This window comes from Otolemur garnettii, unplaced genomic scaffold (genome assembly GCF_000181295.1).
Source record: "Otolemur garnettii isolate 467f Iridium unplaced genomic scaffold, OtoGar3 scaffold00059, whole genome shotgun sequence".
NCBI lineage: Eukaryota > Metazoa > Chordata > Mammalia > Primates > Galagidae > Otolemur > Otolemur garnettii.
In genome coordinates, this window is record NW_003852454.1 from 1670763 (window position 1) to 1678086 (window position 7324).

Sequence of the window (7324 nt, forward strand, 5' to 3'; positions counted from 1 at the left end):
TCTGCATGCATGACCAAATTGAATCTTCTCATCAGGCCCCCAAACAGGGACCACTTTAAAAATAAGGAAATTGAGTCTCAGGGAGGCATGTCACGTGACCAAAGTTATGTAACTAATAATAAGTAAATAGGCTAAACCCCAGTTCCAGCCAACTTAGAAGTTCATATTCTTAGTCATGCTGCTCTACACTACTCCTGAAATAAAGGAGCGATTTAATCTATGTTCACACCATTCAAGATTCAAGATTCAGATAGTGTATAGTTCCAGATATTTTTGAAGGCTAATTTGATAGAAAAAATACTGAAAGACAAAAGACAGACCCAGGTACCACTGTGGCATGTTTGAAATTACCAGAATTCCCTAAGGTCAAGATGACATATTTAATATTAAAACATGTTTTCTTTTTCTTTTGGAGATATCGAAGAATCATTCAATGCTTAGCAATTCTTGCTCAGAAGACCATGACTCTGTGCTTGGAAGTCATCTGGAAAATTCTCTTTTTCAGGCATTATGCCAAAGACATTCCAAAATCATTCCAAAAGACACCTGTAACATGTTGATCAAAACACTCAGGCTTACAAACATGAAAATCTCATTCAATTGTCAAACATTACAAAATCCAGAAAGTGTACCGTGACATTTAGAGTCAGTCATAGACATCTACAATCCTATTTGCAATAGGACTTAGGAAAATTGCATTACCTCCTGGTTTTCTACTATTCCAGAAATAGATTTAGTTTACCACTGATCAGATTTGGTAAGCGCACTTCTATTTATTTCATTTGACAATATCCGAGCAGTTGTTGAAGAGAAAGTCTCTGGAATCAGAAAACCCCTCCCTCATAAAAGAAAAGGCAGACAGGCAATAAAAAGGAAAATATCACATCAAAGTAAAATTTTGACTGTTTTTCTTTTGGACTTTAAGTTTCTGATTGTCATATCCAAGGGTGGCAGACTTTCGATGCAGCAGTTGGGTTACTGAGAATGTCTCTGGACGATTCCTACACCTAGTCTGTTTCTATCATGCCCACCACGATTTTAACTAAGTTATTTTTGACAGAAATGATGCTTGAGAATGCCGAATAATTCTATCCTGCCAGCAGAATCATAGAAAAAAGAACTCTTACACCTAGGCTTTTTTTTGACATAACTTCAACTAATCTTCAAACCGACCATGTGATATATAATATATTGTTCTCTAAAGAAGAAATCAAGATTCAGAGAGATTAAAAAATTTTCCAACAAAGCTACACAGTGTGTAAACAACAGAACCAGGATTTGAAATCAGATGGAGAAGACCTCAAAGCCCTCACAAAATAATATTATCTATGCATTTAATAGCTGGTAAATTGCTAAAATTCATCTTGTATTTCTTGAATTAAAATTAAACTTTTAAGTCCTTCACTATTGGAATTCACTATTTGGAATTGTTATTTTGCGTGTTTCTGGCTGCAAGAAGCTGAATACAAAATTTAAAATGGCTTAAATATTCTCGACTCAGTATGTGTGAAGCACAGACATTACCTAAGTGATTGTGATTATTAGATATGGAAACATTCAGGTACTTCCTTGGTCCTCCGGGATCAGAACGTGAATACTAACAAGATCCCCATGTGAATGATAGAAACACTAAAACACGACAAACACTAGCTTAGATGCTATTTGATAAGAACTTATATTGACTCACTTCTCAAGACAAGGAAAGTTGGGTGTGTCCGGGAACAGTTCAACAGATCAATGACCAACTCAAATCCCAAGTTCCTCCTTGCTTTCCACTCTGATTTATCTGTTGTTCGTCCCCTGCAATGTCTGAAGATAAACACAGCTGCCCCAGGCAATATAGAGCAATGTCTAAGGATGGAGAGTCAAAGGGTGACTATCCTCATATTTATCTTGTATCAGGAAAGATAACTTTCTCCAGAAGTCTTAAGGAATATTCCCCCCAGGTCCCTTTGTACTGTATGGGCTTTGATTAGAAGACGCCTCCTAGATACAAAGGACGCTATAAAGTTACACATCTGAAGCTGCAGTCTCTGTAGTGCGGATTAAGCAAGGAAAAGGGTAGGAGGATGAATGTGACACAGATGTCCAGTGTACGGCCCAGAAGCAGCATGGACACCCGCCCCTTGGCAACAGCACCCTGGTCGCTGCACGTCGTCTAGAGGCATGCCTCATGGTGTGGAATAGTGAAGGCTGGCCCGTTGACACAGACCCATTTTTCCTCCCAGAAGACCCTGAACATTTATTTGTTCGACTCTCTGTTCCTGAGAGTTACTATTCACTCTTCCCTAGCCAACATTTTCCATTTTCACCTCTGCTCTTCATCGTTGACACATTCTCAAGTGCAGGAAGGCAGTTTTGAAATTTGATTGCTGTGCTAGCAGTCCCATCTTGTAGGTTTTATTTGCTCTAACACGATTTATGATGCCTTGATTATCTCCGTATGGCCTGAATTGCTAGGCACGCCATTAATTCTCCTGGTGTAAGGCACATACCAATGGAAAAAGGCAAGATCTGACAGGGAAACACAGGTAGCACAGCCCTCCCGTTCATATGCACTTTTAATGGATGTAATTCTCATTACACTCCAACTCTTTGTTCTTCAGGATATCATGTGTGACTTTTAACGATCTGTACGGTATAATTGGATTTCAAGCCCTTGGGGAGAACAAATTACAAATTCCCTTGCTCAGATAAATGGAAAATTTTAACTTCAAGGTTGGCTTCAAATCGTGCAATAACACAAAGATATTCTGTGCCTGCTGTGTGCCATGGACAATGACATGGTATCAGGATCCTTTTCAAACATTTAACCCAATAAACACATTTAATGAATAAATAGATGTTTGAGTTGAAACATTATAGCTAAACTAGCCCTCATTTACTAAAAGGTATCAGCATAGTCAATTATTTTTGGTTTGCATTAAATTATTTATAATGCTTGCCTAATTGGCATATGCTATTCCCTTGGACCTACATCCTTTGACTGGGTACCTTAGAATAAATCTAACAATTTTAATCAAGTCAAAAGGACTCCACAGCCCCCTACCACATGGAAAGTGGGTGGTCTCTATGCAACTTCTCATGCCATTCTCAATTCAGCAAATTTGTAGTAAAGTCCTGCCATATTCTGACAATTATTTCTTAGTTCAAATCACCTACGGCAGAGGAATGTTGATTAAAAAATAATAGCTTATTATTATTACCAGGTGTGGTAGCTCATGCCTGTCATCCTACCACTCTGGGAGGCTGAGGTGGGTGGATAGCTTGATCTCAAGAGTTCAAGACCAGCCTGAGTAAAAACTGATCTCTACTAAAAATAGAAAAACTGAGGCAAGAGGATTGCTTGAGTCTGAGTTGGAGGTTGCTGTGAGCTATGACACCATGGCCCTCTACCCAGGGTGATAGCTTGAGACTCTGTCTCAAAAATAAATAATAATAATAATAATAAAGTAGTATTTTAGTTTTGCTACTTGTGATGTGTTAGTTTTATTCTAACTAAACTTTTCAAGGACAGAAGAAATAACTCCACACCTCACAGGAAAATAAACATTTCCAGATAGTGAAAAATTAATAAAGATAAATAAATAAATAAATGTCCTATAGCCTCTGGTCCTACATCGCCCTGTGGGTCTCTGTGTGTCTCCACTCAGCGTGGAGCCAGAGCCACCTGTTTTCTTTGTGCTTTACTGACTTTTCAGTATGCTTGCTTCCTCCGCCTTCGAGGGACTCATGTAATTTTCATGCTTTTCTTTTCTCCCACATTGATAGATATTAGTGAAGAAAATTAAAATGTTTGATACTTAAGATCATGTTTTTAACTTTATCTGGACCATATATAATACTTAATTATTTTCTTTAATTCATCATTTCTTACTTTTCTATCAAATTCTAGTTCATCTGTCTCAATGATTTTCAATTTTTCTCCAGTTCCCATCCCCCCACCTCATTATTCTATTTCATTGAACACAAGGCCTCATACATATGCACTTTTAGTGTATAGAAATTACATTATGCTCTACTCAGTTTGTAATTTGCTAGGGAAGTAAGACTCTAAGAATAATATAAGCTAACATTAACTAGTTACTTAATTTGTACCAGGTTGTGCTTATTAATAGACTTATTTACTCTTTAAAACAGCTACTCACTAAGTATGATCACTATCCCCATTTCTACAAGAGAAACCTATAAAGTTAACAAATAGAAGTGAGTTGTCAAAGGCCACTGGATTAGTCATAGGGAGACACATTAGTTAGTGCAACAAAAGAAAGGAAAAAACAAATTTCAGTATGTTAAGAAAATAAAGCTTTATTCCTCACTCCTATGAAGTCACATATGGGCAGGTGAGAACTATTTTGCATGAGCCATCTGGTGCATGTGGCCTCCATGCAGTAACCTCAAGGGCAGAGAAGAGTGAAGGAGACACATAATGCCAGCTTTCAATTGCCATCTCTCTGAAGTGACACACATCACATCTGCTTGTAGTCTATTATTCAGGACAGCTCTCAGAGTCCCAACCTAACAGCAAAAGGGTTGGAAAATACAGGGGGAACAAATGGAGAATTTAGTGAGCACTAGCTGTCACTGTCACGGTCCACCATCTGGACATCAGATATTTCACTTGCTCCTGCAATTCCCTTATACATAAAGCAAAATCAACTCTATGTAAGAAAACATTACCCTGATCCCTTCCAGCTCTTAGGGTTGGGAAGTAGTCTTCACAGGAAGTCTGTATAAGAGCCCTTTTGCGCTAAAAAATTTTAAACTTTAAAATGATCGATTTTCTGTCCTCTAGACACCTAATATACAACATTGGAACAAGGATGAGATAATCACAATAAACAGCACCATTTGGAAAGAGGAAGAACTGGTAAGTCTGCCGTAGGGAAAAGCACAACTGTTCTAAGTCACCTCATGCCCACAGACAGATGGGAGCCCAAGTAGCTTCTAAAACCTTAAACAAATGCCATTTCATATAGATTCACATATATTTCATGTTGAAAAATCAGTGAATCTCTTATTTATTTAACTTTCAAATTTAAAGCCAGAATTCAAATTCCTTTTTAGTGTATCATCTTTGTTGGTTTTCTGTTGTTAAAACTGAATACTTGAGGCTGAGCAATAATAAAAATAAATTTATTTTACAAAGAGAAGAATTATCTTTCTTATAGCTTCTTACAGTCCTGGAGGCTGGGAAGTCCAACATCAAGGGGTGAGAATCTGGATGGCTTGTGGTGAGGGCCCCATACTGTGTCATAACATGGTGGAAGACATCAGAGGGTCAGAGGGGCACTCTGATAGCCAAGCTGGCTGTTACAACAGACCCATTCCTGTCATAACCCATTAATTCCACGAATGGATTACGTCATTTGTAAGAGAAGAGCTCTCATGACCCAACCACCTCTTAAAAGATCCTCCTCTTTCTTTTTCTCCCAACAGGGCCTCACCCTGTCACCCAGGCTGGAGCACACCACTGGCACAATAATTAGGTTACCCTGGAGATTGAGTTTTGGAGACTTCAAACATTCAAGCCATAGCATGCATTATTTAAAAGTCTGTGCTATGTTTTGAAGGATAGAGTATGAGAGCTTCTTTCCCAATCTCTCAACATATTGACAGCCAATTCAAGACTATATGTATCATAAAATGAAAGATGACAACTTCAGTCTAATCATTACCTGGAACCCCTATGCAAAGACATTATTTTACTAGAACTTTGTGGTCTGAAATTTATTTAATCGCTTCATTTTCTGTTTCTAACCAAAGTGACATTCTGAACTTTAAGAATACCTAGAGATTTAGATTTTCTCTATGACTTTTTCTTAAGGTTCTTTTCCTTTCTTTTTTCTTTTCTCTTTCTCTCACTCTCTCATACAGAATCTCACTTGTTGCCCTGCCTAGAAGGCCTTGGTGCCAGACAAGCTCACAGCAACCTCAAACTTCCGGGCTCAATCCATCCTTCTGCTTCAGCCTCCCAAGTAGCTAGGACTACAAGAATTCACCACATTGCTCAGCTCATTTTTCTATTTGTTGTAGAGAAGGGGGGTCTCACTTTTACTCAGGCTGGTCTCAAACTCCTGAGCTCAAGCAGTCCTTCTGGATCAGCCTCCAAGAGTGCTAGGATTACAGACATGAACCACTGTGCCCAGCCTTTTAAATTTATATTCTACTGAGATATAATTCTTACATCATACAATTCACCCATTTAAACTATACAATTCAGTGTTTTGTGTCATATTCACAAAGTTGTCCAAAAATTACAATTATTTTCACCTCCCCTAAAATAAATTCTATACCTTTTTCAGTCATCCTCCATGTCTCCTTTTCTTAGCCCCCAACAACTATCAACCTATCTTTTTCTAAAAACTTGCCTATTCTGGACATTTAATACAAAGTGAATCACGTAAACCCTTTAGTATTCAGCTTCTTTCATTTAGCATAACACTTTCAAGATTGATCTATGTTTTAGCATGTATCATTACTTCAATGATATCCTAGTGTACATAGATTTTCTTTATCCATTTAGAAGATGGTGGACATTGGAATTTTTCCATTTATAAGCAACTATAAAGAGTTCTGCAATAAATATTTTTTTCTTCACAGAATTAAAAGGCTAAATTTAATGACAATAATAATATTTAACATAAGGACTGAGAACAAAAACCTCATAAAGAATGAAAGAAGATAAATACATTCAGAAAAAAAAATCAGACGATTGCTGCAATGAATAATAGTAATAATGCAAAGAAAGTAACATTCACATTGTCAGATAGAAGTATGTCTATTTTAGAATACTTTGATCAGTTAACTTCTTATTATTTTGTTTTTTCCAAAGTCTCAAAAAAATAGATAACTAATATTTATAAATAAAAGATAATTTCAAAAAAACCAGATCATACCAAATCTTATAGACAATAGAAAAAGAAATATTTCAAAATTAAAAATTAATGTTTAAGTAATGTACTTTGGTCAAATTTAAATACAATTTATATGAGAATTAGTCACTATTTTCTTTTCTTTTTTTAATACATAATCATTTACTACTTGTTTGTTACAGAATACACAAGACAAAATACAAATAGCAAACAATTTTTTTTCCTGTTATGTTTTTACTAAAGTCTAAAAAAAAGACAACTAGTATATATAAATAAAAGTAAAAAATAATTTCTAAAAAAAAAAAACAGATTACGCCAAGTCTTACAGACAGTAGAAATAGAAATACTTTAAAATCATTCTACTTAGTCTGGATACCCCGATAGTAAAATTAGATAAAATATATTATTATAAAGGGGAAATTACAGATATATTTCACTGATGAATAAGG